The 18,001-nt window shown below is 38.7% G+C and overlaps 2 protein-coding genes across 5 annotated transcripts in view; one reads left to right on the top strand and one right to left on the bottom strand.

Moving 5' to 3' along the window:
• The window catches only part of dag1 (dystroglycan 1), a 363,385-nt gene that overhangs the window by 290,644 nt on the left and 54,740 nt on the right, over positions 1–18,001 (bottom strand). The gene's annotated exons all lie outside the window — the stretch shown is intronic.
• pcbp4 (poly(rC) binding protein 4) overlaps positions 1–18,001 on the top strand; it is an 80,627-nt gene that overhangs the window by 13,259 nt on the left and 49,367 nt on the right. The gene's annotated exons all lie outside the window — the stretch shown is intronic.

The raw sequence follows: 18,001 nt of genomic DNA, 5'->3' as shown, positions 1-18,001 counted from the left end.
GCGAGAGGAGATTAGACTTGTCTGAGCAATGCCTTTCAGGATCCTTCAAGACACGTCACTCAAATCCAACGGACAACATGTAGAATTTGAGTATACAAGTGGCTTCAAATAAGGTCTTTCCACACATACTCAGAACTCAACATATACACCCTGTTGTATCTGTGGGATGGTTTCTCATAAAATAACTGGCTGCTTTCAGATGTTCTACATTTTGGATTACGGCCATGATAGATTATACAACCATCGGTCTAGAGATTTTGGAATACATGGCACTTCATTTCCTAGTTTATTGCGGCTTGGAAAACGAGGACAAAAATGATACCATCTATTATACATTGTTTACTTTGGATTCTAGACTTCAGGAGTTCCAGCATTTCAACTGGAAGTTATTTCTAAGTTGCATGAACTGGACAGAGACAAGTTCAATCAGATTTGAAAGACAGGTTACCCATGAGGTAGATTGGAGACGGGAACTGAAGGTCACAGCCCAGACTGGCAGGTCACTATGAAATCACGCATATCAATTATCTTTATTTCTTGTTTTTGGCCGACGCTCCGAGTGACCAATTTAGGTGACCGTTTTAGAGCCCTGGCATTCACTAAAGCATTCCGGGCAAGGTAAGCGCCCGCATTTAACTATGAGTTCTGGTGTTTTATCTGCGTGGCCTCTCGCCAACATAAATGAGTAGGTGTTACGATGCCCAGTCATGCCTTCGCTCTGGGTTATAATGTGTATAGTTGGGTTTCAAAGGCAGTGTTGAAAGAGAAACTGCCATACTAGGATTTAACTGTTAAAATGACATACATGAGACATTTTTAATGTCATTTAATGAAATATGGGTAAATCACTTACCAAGTGACATTTTTGTGCAAAAATCAATGGAAATCTAAATCTGAAATTCATTCAGAAATCACAAATAGCTATTTTAACAGAAGTTCATTTAATAGAAGCTCAAAAGAAAAAGTGGAACTTTTTACACATGTCTATAACCACATTTTTTTATATTATTTGCATGAATTAATTAAATAACTATTCAATGTACTAAATATTGTTTTTTTTTTAATGAATGGCCCTTTATTATTATAAAGTATAAGAAAACTATGACAACCTTAGGAGGTTGGGGGCTTCATTGTTTAGAAAAAATGTCACAGAAAATATCCGATTTTTGTTTAACAAAATGCAATTTCTTATTCCCTTTCTACATTTTGTTCTGTTCTCGCTGCACAAACATGAAATGAAAACAAATAAAATAAAGATGTTTCTAGTCCTCCGGCAGTGTATTCGGAACATAGTGATCTTGACATCCAAGACATTAGGTGCACCTGCATTTTTAATTTCCACCCCGGCCACTCCACAGGGCCCTGGTTCCTTCACGAGAGATCAGTCAAAGCCAGATGGAGATGTCTTTCCTGCTAGTCATATATTACTCTTTCTCTTCTCTATCCCTCTATGTCACGAGCCAGAGTACTTCACTAAAGACGTCTACTGCCACCGCTCGCCCGTCACAGGGTTTCAGCCTAGCGCTCCAGATTTAAAAATAGCGTGATGCAATCTGCCGATTGGCACTGTAATAAAAAATGATTTGTAAGCGTGTCTCAGTCTTTAGTTTAATGGCTGGAGTGGTTCCACGCGGAGCAAAAAGACACAAGCTTGCTGATGTAATTTAATTAAGAATAGCTTGGCTCGAATTATGGCCGATTTAGGCGCAAGGACAAAATGTACATAACCATAATGTGTCCTTATAACATTTTCTGGTGGTTTGGGGAGCTGATTGGAGATCAGATGATGATCTCAAGGGAAAGGAGCAGAAAACTGCTGTCTGAATGTCGGTAATGGTGGTTAGATTATAAGCAGTGTTTGTTAGCGGAAGAATTACTAGAACTTTCATTTAGCGATTTGAATAAATGTTTACATGCACTTTATACAGCTATGTTTTGCACTTTTGGATCTGTAACAAAATCAGAAATTTTTACTTATAAGGGTTTAAAGGCTTTAAACTCTAAATGATCAAATTTACATTTTTAAACAATACCAACAAGTGACACATATGATCGATATTTAGGGATTGAATTATCACAGCAAATCAGATGTTCTGACCGGGGCCTCTAAGTAGCCACCCAGGAACTACCCTGAACATCTTAGCAGCCGCATATCAACATCCGTCAGTCACACAAAAACATAGAACTTCCATAGCAAACACCCAGAACACCTTGGCCAACCTCACAACAACATGCTAAACGCCACCCAGAACACCCTAGCAACCCCATAACAACATGCTAAAAACCATCCAGAACACCATAGCAATCCTATAGCAACATGCTAAAAACCATCCAGAACACCATAGCAATCCCATAACAACATGCTAAAAACCATCCAGAACACCCTAGAAACCCTATAGCAACATGCTAAAAAACACCCAGAACACCCTAGCAATCCCATAGCAACATGCTAAAAACCTCCCAGAACACCCTAGCAACACCATTACAACATGTTAAACGCCGCACAGAATACCCTCCCTAGCCAACCACATAGAAACATATTGAACGCCACCCAGAACACTATGACAACATTCTGAAAGCCAACCAGAACACCCTAGCAACCCCATAACAACATGCTAAAAGCCAGCAAAACCCTAGCAACCCCATAACAACAAAAGCCATTCAGAACAACATAGCAATCATATTGGAATTCAACTTTTAAAACACTAGCAGTGTTGGCCAAGCACCACACGTTTTCTATAGAAAATGTTCGATTCTAGTTTCTTTCAGCTTGTCACATCCTCCGTCTTTAATCCTCTGCAAAGTTTACTTTGCTAAAATGATCGGAGTCAGAGTTCAGGAAAGGATTATTTTATCAGTTCATGAGAAAGACGCTTTTGACGAATCTCATTTTTTTAACTCTTTAAAAGACTTATCCCAATCCACCTGCGTTCTTTATCCGTCCTTATCCTCCTCTTAAACTCTTGAGTCTCCACAGATTCTGTCAATCATCACTGCAGGGTAGGGAGAGTCCTGACAGGACTATACGATAACTATTACGGATGACAAATGCCACGACTCTAATTTACACATTTATCTCGCTTAGGAGTTTTCAGAAATCTATATGCTAATGATTAGGTTAATCTTAACACCCAGGTCAAACAATGTGCCTTCATCACCATTTATGTACCCTAATGTGGTTTCAAACTGGTTTATGACTCTTTCTTCTGTGGAACACTAAAGAAGACATTTTGAGAAATGTTTTGTGTTCATACAATGGATGTCAATTTGGGCCAATATTGTTTGGTTACCAACGTTATATCTTCTATGCAGAAAAAAATGATTCATACAGGTTTGAAATGACATGAGGGTGAGTAAATGATAAAAAAGTGTATTTTTGGGTGAACTATCCCTTTAAGCATCAACTTAAATATATCAAAGGTTGAGATCCAATCACTATCCATTAGAAGAAAAGGGAAAAAGTCTTTCACTTGTCTTCTGTAATGATCTGTCAATAAAAGTGCATTGAGTCAGTGCTCAATGAGCAGTATACATTGCAGTGGTTTATAACACAGGAAGAGTTCCCGTAAGCAGACAGTAATGCGAGTATCCATAACCTGACTGCCTGACTGTTCTGAGACTATCGATCATCTGGCTCGACACCCCCATCCCAGCATCTCCAGTGGCTTCTCGGGTTGCTTGCGTCATCATCATCTCACGGAACAAGAATAAAGTGACAGACTGAGAGATTGACCTTCAACCCAGAAAGCGGTCGAAAAAAAGGCGTTTCTGCTAAATTACAAGCTGTTCAAAGACACAATGTCTTAACCAAGGTCAAAGGAAGGATTGGAGGAGGACAACATTTTAAAATCGGTCATCAGTTACTCATCTGCATGTCATTTCAAACCTGCATGTCTTTCTTTCTTCTGCAGAACACGAAAGAAGATATTTTGAAGAATGTTGGTAACCAAAGAACACTGGACCTCATTGACTTCCAATGTTTGGACACAAAACCACTGAGACATTTCTCAAAATATCTTCTTTTGTGTTGCACGTCATGTTTGATGTGTTGCTCTATCTGCGAAATGGACAGAAAATATTGATGACTCATCTTGCCCTCAAGAGTGTATGCTCATTTTTGTCTAGACAGATGTTTTCTGGAATAATAATGTCCTTTGCATTAGCAAGTATAACATTCAAGTAGCTTTTTTCGAGGCTGTGACATAAACTAAAGGAATGGAAAGGATACTGCATTTGTCAAGCCATTTTATGGCGTCTCTACTACTACACCAGCATGATATTTTTAGCGCACTGTATTTTAAAAGTCCCTCTGCTTCTCTCGTATTTTTCTAAGCTTTTGTCAGGAAACACAAATAGCAGAGAGAATACAAATTAACACACATTTCCTTGAAAATGAGCTAAATTCCACTGAGGGAGAGAATATTAAAAAAACACCTCAGAATAGCTTGGAATATTTTTTACCGAAGCATAAGAAACAAATGCACGTTGCATTATTCCCAACAGGACTGTATTACATATATTTATAGATGCTCTCTGGCTACGCTGTGCCTGCTGGTGTCGCGAGCGAATGTGTCCATAAATTGGTTGTAATCTGAGAGAATCGGCAGCATATGCAGAGATCTCGCCTGAGGGGCTAATGTGTCCCGCGAGTACCAAGCGGTCCCCGCTGCAGCGCACCCATTTACTCCTGCGTTAAGAGGATTTCACCAGATGAAAGCTTGATCTGTAGAGGGGTGCGTCATGTTCTTTGGGAAGACTCTTTCTAGAAGCTTGTTTTGGCCTTCAATCAGCGTGGATTTTTGCAATGAAAGCATAATAATAAGCGCGAAATGCACTGTAACAAGTACACCAATTCCATGCTTGCCTTGGCCAGCACATTGCTTGGTCACATGCTCTGCAATAGAAATGCCTTAAATGGGTGCCATTGCACAATGCTATTATTCACATGGCTAGCAATGAATGCTAGATCTTACTTGCCGAGCAAACTGTTGCTTCTGTGTGAGAGTAATCGAGAGATAACTGACTGTAAAAGACACTGAAATACACTTTAGATGAACCGCTCTGCGGGCGCCCCTCGTGGAAATTTTGAGGTTACCTCACTGCACAATGGATCACACTTCAGCGCATTTTGGAAACAAACAGTTGCTAGAAGTATCTTGCTAGAAGCATGTTTTGGCCTACTTTACATTAATGCCCACAATTTCGCATCATGTGATGATAAGAATGTGTAGCATTTGGAATTTCTTGTGATGCTGATGTGAAGTATAATGGATTTGTTGTTATCCTAAGAATGCATAGAACATGCTTGCAATGCTTATTAACACTATGGATTTGTAGGTATGCTACATAAAATGATAATTTGTAGCTTTAAACAATTTTTGTGATGCTGATAATTCACAGCATTATTAATTTATTTTAATGCCACTGTCTAGCTTTAATATTTTGTTTAGCTAAGAATATATAGCATTATGAATTTCACATGATGGTCTTGAGTAACATTGTGATTTTTTAGGCTAAGAATGTATAATTTTATACATTTCTTGCGATGCTAAAATATATATAGCTAGTTTATTATAATACATACAGCAGCGTTTCTGGTGATGCTAGGAATGTGAAACATTAGGGATTTCTTGTGATGCTAATCTGTGGCATAATGATTTTTTTGTTTAATAAGAATGTGTAGCATTATGAATTTCACATGATGGTCTTGAGTAATATTATGATTGTTTTAGGCTAAGAATGTATAACATTATGAATTTCTTGTGATGCTAAAATATATGTAGCTAGTTTATTATAATACATACAGCAGCGTTTCTGGTGATGCTAGGAATGTGACACATTAGGGATTTCTTGTGATGCTAATCTGTGGCATAATGATTTTTTTGTTTAATAAGAATGTGTAGCATTATGAATTTCACATGATGGTCTTGAGTAATATTATGATTGTTTTAGGCTAAGAATGTATAACATTATGAATTTCTTGTGATGCTAAAATATATGTAGCTAGTTTATTATAATACCTACAACAGCGTTTCTGGTGATGCTAGGAATGTGACACATTAGGGATTTCTTGGGATGTTAATGTGTGGCATTAAGATTTCTTGTTATATTAATTTTTTATTTCTTGTGATGCCACCATATAGCATTTTCTGTTATCCTAAGATCGTGTGGCATTTTAAACTCATTTGTCTGTCATGCTGAATATATAGCATTGTACATTTCTTGTTGTGCTGTTGTGTAGCATTATAATTATTTTGTTATTCTAAGCATTTTGAATTGCTTGCGAATGCTAGCATAAATTATTTACAGTTTACATTATTGCCTGCTATAGTGCCCCTAGTGGAAAGGCAAAGAACTCTAGTACAAAACGATAAGCCTAACTTATTTCGTACAGAAACGGCATTAAACTGAGCTTGGGTTGCAAAAATGGTCTATTTTTGTGTTTAATGGGTGTTTGTAAGCCTTGGAATGTTTGTCAGCTTGTGTATTTCACATCTGCTGCCTTCAAAAAGAATAGGGAAACATGCACTGAGCAATGCATCTTTGATCGCCTCTCATAAACAGGCCCTATAAATGACCCACAAATGAGCCTGGGAGGAAATTCATCCGAGATACGGCAGGAAATGATGACTCGCATCTTAACGGGATTCTATATCGCCGTAGCGTGTTTCACAATTAGTCTTCTGAGCTCATCGATTAAAGTTCGCTATCTGACAGTGGACGAGACCGGCCGATCCTTTGTGGGTGTTTTTTACCCGGAGGGGCCGTTCTGATTGCAGTCCAGATGTCCATTACTTTAATTGAAAGTAAAGAACAGCGGAATGCCAATTCGCAGGGAGAGAGAAAGAAGGAAAGAGCTAAAGTGCAGGCAAGGGAAGCTATTCCAGGTCCAAAGTAGTGGTTTTACTTTGCCTCTGTTCTGAGTGTCGGAAAGATCGGATGCATTATGATCTTTATAAAATTGTAATGAGAGCCGTCATCTCTCTCTTCTGTGAGAGAGACCATACACAATAAGGTCAATTGGGATTTCAAGATAACTGCAAACCATTTCAATATCGCTTATACAATCACTTTTAATTCAGATATGCATAAATGAAGTGATCACATGTTTCTGGTTGGGCTCAGATAACCGGCAATATTCACACTGACTTCATTCTGGATAGTGGAAAAACAAAGCTAAGTGACAATGCCTCGCATTTGTTTTGAAAGGTTTCTGTGCCTCTTGGTTGGATTTGTTTCAAACATTTTCAGGTGCTTAAACGTGTTTGAGGTTTTTATTCTAGCCTGATTGGTTGTTTTGAAAGATATGAGAGAATTGGTCATAACTGCATTTAAACCCTGTTTTTTCTTCCTCGGCCCTTTGGTTTGTACAAGTAAACGTGGTCACGGGGAACATGAGGAATAAGTGGATTTCAATAGGTAAATCCATCATTAAACACAAGCAATATGGTTAAGTATGTAGGCAGAGGAGATATTTCCACAAGACGTGTTTTTCTAAGCAAATGATTTTCGGCACTTAATTAACTTGTGAATTAATCCGCTCAAGACTTTCATATTTTGAGCAATTATAATAGGCTTTTGTTCTGATTAATAATCAAAGCGTGGGACTCCTGCTACTAATAATTATAAAGCCTGATCAAATAAAAGTGTTGATCAAGAAAAATGAAATGAAACAACACTTTCTTGTCTTTCATGGCCAACTGCTGTAACGTACCATTATTGAATATTACTTTCCCGCAGCAATTTTGCTCATCAAACACAAGGACACAGAGTCATGATTTACACCGGTGACCGATTTACACGGTTATTTTGGGCCTTACTACAACAGGTGATATAAACAGTGAGCTTCATCTGTCTACAAGCACTAAAACCATTTTGGGTTTGCAGTTAGTTTAGTCTAAACTGCATTTTAATGCTGCATTAAGCTGTAGAAGATACAAAAGCTGAATAGTATATTTGCCCTTTTATATGGAACTTGATAAACACAAACCAAACAATAAGATTATTCATTACAAACAGAATTATGAATTTGGCAATAGTACAAAAACAGCTGCTTTTGCCAAATATTAAGAGATCAGAAATATATTATAAATCTCAAGTATAGAAACATAATAAGTGACTGCACATTAGCTGTAAACTATATTAATTCTACAAGTATATGCAATTATTTCGGTGTATGTTACATCTTGTAAATTACTGCTTCATTTGAGTATTATTTATACAGTACTTGTTGTGACCAAAAGGGATGTCAGGATGGGATATTTCTTCAACATTTGTTTTTATTATTCCTTCAGGTTCCATTCAACCAGCAAAATTTACATTTACATTTACATGTAGTCATTTAGCAGACGCTTTTATCCAAAGCGACTTACAAGTTGGGTAAACAATGGAAGCAATTGGGTCAAACACTAGGAGAACAAAAAGCATAAGAGCAATAAAACATGTCTCATAATGCCTTCTACAGTGTAAAAGTTAAGTTTATCTAAGCTTAAATAAACATGCATTTTTTTACTTAGTTTTTTGATAATGTACAAAAGATATAGAAATCAGAAATGATCACTCAGATGCAGACGGAACAAATTTGTTTTCAGCCGATTCTTAAAGATAGCGACATAATCTGTTGATCTTGTAGCAGCAAGCAGATCATTCCACAAATGTGGAGAAATATTAGGGGTATGGTATGAAATGGAATGAAAAACTCTTAACTTTTAAAGTATTTATTGTTATATATAATGTATCCTTTATCATGAACAAAAATAGCAAAAAAGCAATAGTATATTAAACATCGACCACAATTTGATCGGTTATTAATATGTTGTTGATCTAATATTGTTTATTGCAATAAAGCATGGATAAAATTTATGGGTCTTATCTCAATAAGAATTTATATTTTTCCCAAAGCTTCAGTTTACACTCCAAACACACAGCATTCATAAACATGTTTAAATGCATTTTTTTGTAATATTTTCAATATAATAACAATATATTTGAGTGAAGTGTCAAGTACATTTTCTAGCGTTTGACATCCCATATGGCCACTTCTTCATGCACAGGTGAAAAAAGGCAATATGTACAGTAGTTATACATATTATTTAAAGGAGTAGTTCGCTTCAAAATGTACCCACATTCACTTTCAAATTACTATGGAAAGTAAATGGGGGCAAACTTTGAAGTGACCAACTCATTTAAGTACACTTAAATAATGTTTTTCTTCAAATGAATAATTCAAACTTAGTGCATAAAAATAGAGCACTTCAGTTATTTTTAAGTGTATTAAAGTGTATAAACTGTATATATATTGAATGTATATACTGTATAAAGAAAACATACAAGCTAATTGAATAAGGTATATTAATACTGATCTATAAGCCGTCTAGGTTGATAAAAAAAGCTATTCCCTGACTGCTGCTTCTGGTATCTGTGCGCAGAAGCAGATGGCTTAATGACCATGAGTCATTTTCCTACTGAATAGCGTCAGACACAGGAAGCCCAGCATTACATTATCTCTCGTAACTTGGAATTAGCACAATGGCTGTAAAAAGCTTGAGGGTCCTCGAAACCCCCGGGGGGGGGGGGGGAGTGGGAGAAAATCAATAGGTCCAGTAGGGGTTAATGAGACAGATGTAGGTTGAGCAGAAGAGTTTGAATGCGATCTGGACAGCTTGGTCCACGGTAAACAAACCCAGGGGCCAGACTGTGTCTCCAGCGCACCACTGGCCCCCCGGGGACAAAGACAGAGGGTTCACTCAGTAGATGAAACATGGACTGACACTCACTGGTCGAGTACCGCACGGTCCTGGTCACGCTATAGTGTCTTGGGTTGCCGTGTTAAGTTTTGATTTTTACCTTTGGAACGCAACAGCACAAATTGGAATTTTATATTGGAAAAACAACAGTGGATCCAGTCGGCGAGCCTAACGAAGACCCCTGGATGGTTAGTCAAATGACTCATGCAACCAGCGTTCGGTGCTTTCCATTTTTCACGACGGAGACATTTACTAATGAGGCGGCCTGTCATGCTCCTCCATCAAAACACACATACACACACAAACACGATGACCGAATCGAGCTGTAAATCTCAATTAGTGTGACATGTCTTAACAAGCCTGTCTGTTGTCACTCCGACGCCCCTCATAGCATAAACCTCCCGAATTACAATTAAATAATTACATCATTTGTCTGTTCACCTACTGTAATTGGCACTGTGGTTTGGTATGTGGTTGTCTCATTTGAGACTAAAATTATGTTGTTTTGCTAATAAGATAAAGATTCATAAATGTCAGCGGTACATGGATTAGACCACAGTGTGGTCTTGGTATTTGAATATTACAACTCGCTTTTCTTGTTTATCTCTATTGACCAAACGGAATAAATAATGAGATTTGTCTGTAATGACACATTCAGCGACAGCATTATTTAAAGAGAATTTGAAATCAAATTTATTAAAGATCTATTTATAACTTAGAATTATTTATATATTTGCCAAAAGCAGCTTTGGGGCAGAGGATTCACTGGTGTGGAGGTTTTTTAAAGCTACTTATCATTTTGTTTGTCTAAAGAAGAGTTTTTGGGAGAATCTGGGGCCGGATTCACAAAACATTCTTAAGAAGAAAATTATTCTTAACTGCCTCGATTAATCAAAACAAAAGCTGTCGTAAATATCATCTTAAAATTAAGACAGCATCACGGTTGTCTTAAATCTCAAAAGGTGAAATGTTTTATTGAGCCAGAATCATAATTTTGACGTTTACTTCCCATTAAGGAATATTTATTTTCCCATTAAGGAATATTATATTTATTTTTATAATATAAGGTCTAGCTCACTTTTGCTTTTATTATTATAGTGCTTTTTACATTATTCTGGGACAAAGTGACTCGAAATGGAAAAGGTCACAAGACTTATGTCGTAGTAACATACAAAAAGTTTTTTTTTTTCTATATTATTCTGTTTATATTTTAACGCTTGCTAATATAGGCTATTAGCTAAAATGCGATAGTAAATGCCGTTTAACACATCATATGCTAATATGTGTAGCTACATAAGAAAGCGATGTGCTTGTTACACACATTAAGTTTATTGTATAGATAAAAACACACGAGCGAGTGAGTTAAATCATATTAGTTTATTCTTACGACAAACATTAAGATGTTCTTAAAAAAACATATGAGAATGTTATAAGAAATGTTTGAGAATTGCACTTGTGAACATTCTTATGAACTTCCTAAAATTTATCTTACGAAAGTTCTTATATTTCGTTTTAAGAAAATTTTTGTGAACCCGGCCCCTGATTTTCAGATTATTTTGACACGCATGCTAAATGTTCACTATTTTAAAAACTACTTGTAAAGGGGCCCTATTTTTCAAAGTCTTTACTATGTTAATGATGTTCTAAACCAAAGGTGTTCATGTTTCGATTTTCAAAAAAGGTCTTTCACCTGCGTTTTACACAGAAAACATGCTGTTGAGTTCCTGGTTCTATGAAGTCCCTCCTTCTGAAATGCTCTGATTGGGCAAGCTGAGCCAGTCTTTTGTGATCGGTCTACCGAGTGTGTGTTGAGATGTTCCACCCATTAACCTAGCCCTGTTCCAGGGGGCAGGCAGGGTCAATGTACATTTTGGGATTTATGATGTCTCTAACCCAGAAAATAGTGTGTTGTAGTCCCTACGAGTCGTTCATTGTAGTCTTTAAAAAGTGATTTCTGTTCAAGAACACATCTTCCTTTTTTGTGAACGTTGAGCATTGTGACTTGCCATATGTCGTTTATGCTCAAACAGCTATACTACTCAATAACTAAATAAAAAAAGTGAAATTCCATCAGACCTCCCCTTTAAACAGATTTCTAAAACTCATTGGTTAGATAAAAACAATTGTCTCGCCTCCAACTCTCACTGTTGGTTGAGGCAACGTTGCGGTTTAACCCAGAACGATTGGATGCTCGAAGACACAAAGCAATGTTTTTGTATTGCCCACTGATTTAGTATGTCATACTTTTTTCTAAGAAAATCATCTTATAAATAGAATACTGATAGACATCTCTGCATATTCAAATGAGACTTGAATAAAGTATTTTTACACTCACACATCATAACATCATACAAAACAAATTAAAGGGCAGTGTCTTCACTGCAATTTAAAGGCAGAGGATTGTGTAAAAATAGCAACCATCGAGTTCTTCTAAAAGTTTGGTAATTATAGAAGGTTAGGTTACATTATTCATCAAAGTGTCTACATACATATTAATATCTCCGTACCATAAAGGGGAACAACATAAGATGTAGTTATCAAAAGCAGTGCCTATGTAACCTTTAACGTGCGTGACATTATATCAGTCGTGGTAATTATCACCTCCAAGCGACTGAACATTAATCACGACCGGCAATCTTTGAGCAAAATGAAGAAATAAACAGCGTGTCTGAACGGGTCATTAGCGGCGTACGCTTCGCAACTCATTTTTCATATTACATTTGCGGAGGTAAATAATGCCCAGGTCTCTTTTGACATGATCTGACAGTGTGATAGGGTGAGGGGTCAGGACTCCTACAGAATGTTAGGGCATGGCAAGCGTGCAGCATCACTCCCCATAGACTTCATTAAAGCATTGACGAGGAGTTGTGTCAAGCTGACCCAATGCATTCGACCGTAGAGCAGTGTCGACTTTAAATAAATGTGCAGAAGTTTTAATAATACAGTGTTAGAAAAAAAAGGGTGGACAGAATTTTCTTATTAACGTAATCATCAACTAATGGTATTTAAGGGATAGTTCACCCAAAAAAGGTTCATTTGGTTCAAAACCTGTATTTGACTCTTTCTTCATTCTGTGGAACACAAATGAAGACATTCTGAGAAATGTCGCAGTGGTTTTGTGTCTACACAAAGAAAGTCAACAGGTGTCCACAATTGTATACAGTACAAATAGCAAGACACACAAGAGAAATGCGCAGAGTCCTGTCGCCTATACTCTAATTCGAGCAGGCTGTCTGATTCCCTCAGGGGTCCAGCTGTCCGGCGTGGAACAGCTGAGGAGCGTCCCAAAGATCAGAGGCACACGCCCGAACCGCTCTGCTTGTGCAGCTGACAAAAGCCCTGCCCCGAACCCTCCCTCCAGGCCCCCTCAGTTTGCTTTGTGCGACAGTCTAGGAATCCACCCCTGTGTGAAGGATGGGTGGCACGCCGTGTTGTTTTAGCACCCTGCTCTAGTGGGCTCAGGCGTCAAGTCCCTAAAACAACCGTGTCCGAGTCTCAATCTGTCATTGGAAGGGCTGACCGACACAGACCCTCGTCGGCTCGGGTGTCACAAGCCACCCTCCATGAACAAACAAAGCGTAACGACAGCAACTCGAAACATCAGACTTAAGTTCATTCAAATGGAAGATGCGTCGTGCGCTGTTATATTATGTATTTGGGTCAGTTTGTGTCGGGAAAGTTGGCTGAGGGGTTTTTTCGGTAATCTCCGTGTAACACAAGAAACAAGATACGGGCAGATTTTGAGAGAAGAAACGGAGACGGATTCATTTGACAAGTTCTTTTCTCTGAGGTCTTCAGGATGCCCATGCTTCGGACGAGGACCACTACTTATTGATGTCCAACTTAAAGGCACCCCTTCTGAGCTCGGCGAAGATTCAAGCAAAAGGGACCTGAGAATTTAATAACACTAGCCATCTCCTTCACTTGTTCCCCTGGCCCCTTTTTCCAATCTCCATTGTATTTACACTGCCGTCTTTTGGTATGCGAGCAATCCTTGGCCACTTTAGAACCGAGGTCAGAGATGGGAATGAGAAAACAAGCCGGTCTAATTTTCTTCTGCCAATATTCTCGGCCAACGACCTTCAACCCGATTTAAGTGGAGGAAGCCAGCCAGGCGGCGGCCAAAGAATTGAGGGCTAAGAAAAGAAAAGTGGAAATGGACTTTCCTACCGGGTACACCAGACCCAACGGCGAAGGCCCGAGAAGAATAAATAACTCCACTGCCTTTCAAGAGCGACTAATTAAATCAAAATAGGCCAGTTTCAGGTTATTGCCTCTACTCATTAAGTGCTCACGTAGTCCTTGTTCTTGGAGCTTCGCTCGAAGTCTGAGATCACAGAGCAAATTTAATTCGGCACCGATGCTCAGCTGGAGTCTTTCGCACCAAATGAGGAAAAATTATGAGCAGAACAGCGTTGGGTTTAAACAATAGGGAAATCGCAAACGCATTCATATGCTAGTCACAGCGGTAGGATTAGCCGTCCTGTGTTTAACTTTGTTAACTACTTCTATTATGCGCAAAATTACAATTTTACTTGTGGGTTTAAGTACTTCCCTTGGTGTAGCCAGTCTGAAGGATGCTAGCGGAATTAGCTCATTTGCTTAGACGTATTCAGGGATTTACTATTCAGGCAGTTTATATTTCTTGTACTTGTAAAAATCTCAAAACACAGGCAAAACTGCAGGCCACTCCTGAACATGCATGCTAATTGTCCATGCTGTTCTTTAATTATGAGGGCTAAAGAATGGGGATTAGATTAGAAAGGTCATTATGGGCACACTTCCACGCTCACCACGTGGGCCATTCTCACACACACCATAATCCGCCCACCGAATGATTAAATCATGACCTATGCGTGAGCTGTGCCAACCCTGTAAATCCGCCGCCAGCTTATCCAGCGCTAATTTAGGTGACGGCTCTTGCCACGAAGAATAGATATAGCAAACCCATTGTCGTAACTTTGTTTTGAAAAGTTGTTGGGATTAAAAATAATCAATACTTTAATAGAAATTGATGGGAGTAAAACTACGCTTTTTGAATCCAGCTCTTACAGTATGTGGTCATTCGGGGAAGGTCACGGTGCATCACACTTCAAAAACAGTCCATTCCAATGACTAAAAATGTCTCTTGTTCGTTGGTTTACGTGTTTTTGTGCTTAGACACTTGATGCACAAGCAAGCGTGCAAATTCTGGGCGTGTTTCTGGAGTCGCGGCCCTCTATCTTCCACAAAAATAGGTGAAGTGTGAGCAATAGGAGATGTTGAGAAACCGCCTGCGTTTTCCACGACGTTTAGAGGTTAATGGCCCCTAAACAATACACACCTTCCCCAAGCATTTCTTAATTTCTTCCAAAACGTAGTGGGGATATGTCAAAGATGCAAATTACGCCTACGAGCAAGCCCACCAGGAATTTAAACTTAAAAGAGTTGTTAGCAAGTGCGTTTAAGCTAGTTAGCTGCATTTGATGTAGTGAAGAGGCATTTTCCTATAGTTTGATTCAAGATTATTATAGTCTCATTCAGTCCGTGATTAGGCTACATTCATTCAGGAAAGTGTTTCTGATTGGCTGTTTTACTTTTGCAGGACACACATCCTTACGCAGAAAAACCCATCAGGCACAATCTCGTCTAAAGAAATGCAAACGTTCAGACTCACAATTAATACGCAGGGACAATAAACTCGCAGTTAACATAAACATTTGGGCACACTTCAAAGGAAACAGATGCTTAACACATCAAATCGATAGTTTTATTCTGGTCTGTTTTATTGTCAATGTTCAGGCTATGTTTGTTAATGAGAATGTCTTTAATTGTGCAAAGTTTGTCTTTTTTTTGGTAAAGCTACTTTACTACAAAGCTTGAATGAAATGAATCTTATCAATACATTCGTTGTTGGTAACACAATTCAGACCTATTCGCAAGCTAAAGTATGCTAACATTTCCATGTCTAGTTACCACATATATATTACTATTATTCAGTCCATTCAGTATTACTCGTCCAGCAAATACGTTCTCAAATGCATGTAGCAGAAGTAAGTAAAGGTCATCTCAAGTGCAGACGATCGATAGTATCCAATCCACACCGAACAGAATTAAACCTGTGTGAAACTACACAGGGAGTTTAACTGAGAATGATGTTGCATTAATCCTGTGAACTTCTCTTATTTATGGAACTAAAGCATGTCTCCCAGTGCTTCGATTTCAATGTTTGCCGTTCTGGATTTGAATACCACCCAAAGTCCGGCACTCGCTGCAAACAGCATTTCAGATTCTATGCTAATGAAAACTGCTTGCTCGCTGATCTGAGGTCAGGAGTATGTTTGTGCCTCCTCTTCCACCGGGAGTGGTTTGTGTTCTCTTCTGTGGAGACTGTTTTCAGATCAGCACTCTGGGGTCTCATGATTCCTTCACACAGTTTTGCTCACTATTATTATTTTGATGCCTTTTAGTTTTCTACTTGCCGCAGTTTAGCAATTGTTTATGTATTTTTACGCCTTTGCAGATGCATTTGAAATAAAAATCATATAATAAGTGGTAACTTTCAAAAATGACAGAGGCACTTGGGTTCCTAAAGGGGTAGAATATCCCAAAATGAAAAATCTGTTTTATTATTCTGAAGCGCATGTGACTTTATCTTCAGACGTTAAAGGGAAAGTTCTCCCAAATACTCACCCTCATGTCATTTCTAATCTATGTGACTTTCTTTCTTCTGCAGAACACAAAAGATAGTTTGATGAGTATCGGTAACCAAAAAACTGCGGTACTCGTTGACTGCATTGGTTTGGTGTCCATATAATGGAACTAAATGGAGTTCAATGTTGTTTGGTTACTAACACTCTTCAAAATATCTTCTTTTGTGTTCTGCAGAAGAAAGAAAGTCATACAGGTTTGAAATAACAAAAAACAATGACAGAATATTCATTTTTGGCTGAATTACCCCTTTAATGTTAAGAAATTGTGTAATATTCAGATTTTCTTTAGTTTTTTTGTTTTCATACTTGTTGTAATTGCCACAAGGACACACAAGGCATTGAATAATCACTGATTCCTTTCATATTTGGGTATAATTTCATTTAAAAATGTATTTATAAACTGTATGCTTGTGAATCTTTTGGGTCAAATCGGTATTCAAAGTTGCATCATTCTGTTGACATGTCCTGCCCGAACCGCTTGTACATTTGCCACTCGTGGCGTCGAGTCGCCTTCAGCAACAAGATGCTGGAACCCCTTTCCAGTTCTCCCTCAACCATCTCCAACCAGTCCAAATCCTTTTGCGAGTTGTTTTCAGAGCTGTCACATAAATCTCCCGCGGCCCCTGGCCCTTCAGCGGCCAAGGTCACCGACGCCATTTAGCTGTCAATCATCCGGCAGAGCCTCTTTCGCAAACCAAACAGCTCCCTGTGCTGCCCGCTCAGGCCTCTACTGAGAAGAAAGATGGACGTAAAGAATTCAAACCGTGAGAAAAAATAGAATAGCGGACACAGAAGTGGTGTTTAAAATCAACTCATTGTAAACTGTCTGCTGGAATCTCTCGACACCATAATTATGCTAACACACCTCGAACCTTTCACAGTATAATACCTCTCTACTCGCCGATAATGTGCCGTTATCTTTTCCTCAAGGGTCTGCGCCTACGTTTATTGACCTTTCAGTTGTCGTAGTGGCACGAGCTGTCGGCGCTGAAATGGATTTGCAAAAGATGGCAATCCGCCTATCAAGAGAAATTTGCGCCCACTCAGTCGCTTACGGTTGCGAGGATGCCAAGACACCGGCAATTATCGCAACAAAACGTAATACGATTGTGATGCAACAGCCACAAAAAAAGATCAGGCTTAATAGAATCTGACTGCTTTGTGCTTAAGCACGCACTCTTCGGAGAGGAGAACTCTTCTTCTTTGGAGAGCTGTTCAACGCCCCGCTATCCCACTCAGCATAATTATAGTGATCGCAAGTGCGAGATGAGTGATGGCAGGAGAGGGAGGGAGAGACAGGGGGATGGATGGAGTGGGTGGAGGGAGGAAAGGCATAACGGTGTGATCTTGTTTTGTCTTGCGCTCCGGCAAGGTTCTGTCAGAGCGGAGACATGTAGGCACCCTACACTCTCTGCTGATCTAAATAGAGCGAGTGTTGGTGTGCCGATCAGTCTGTGCGAGTTAATGTATGTACACAAACAAATGTAGTTCATTTTTGTCAAGGTCTTGTTTTGAGGCAATTCATTTCATATTTTAATATGAATAATACTTAAAGTGTCCTTT

Source organism: Triplophysa dalaica, chromosome 10 (assembly GCF_015846415.1).
Source record: "Triplophysa dalaica isolate WHDGS20190420 chromosome 10, ASM1584641v1, whole genome shotgun sequence".
NCBI lineage: Eukaryota > Metazoa > Chordata > Actinopteri > Cypriniformes > Nemacheilidae > Triplophysa > Triplophysa dalaica.
This window is presented reverse-complemented; position numbering and strand designations above follow the sequence as displayed.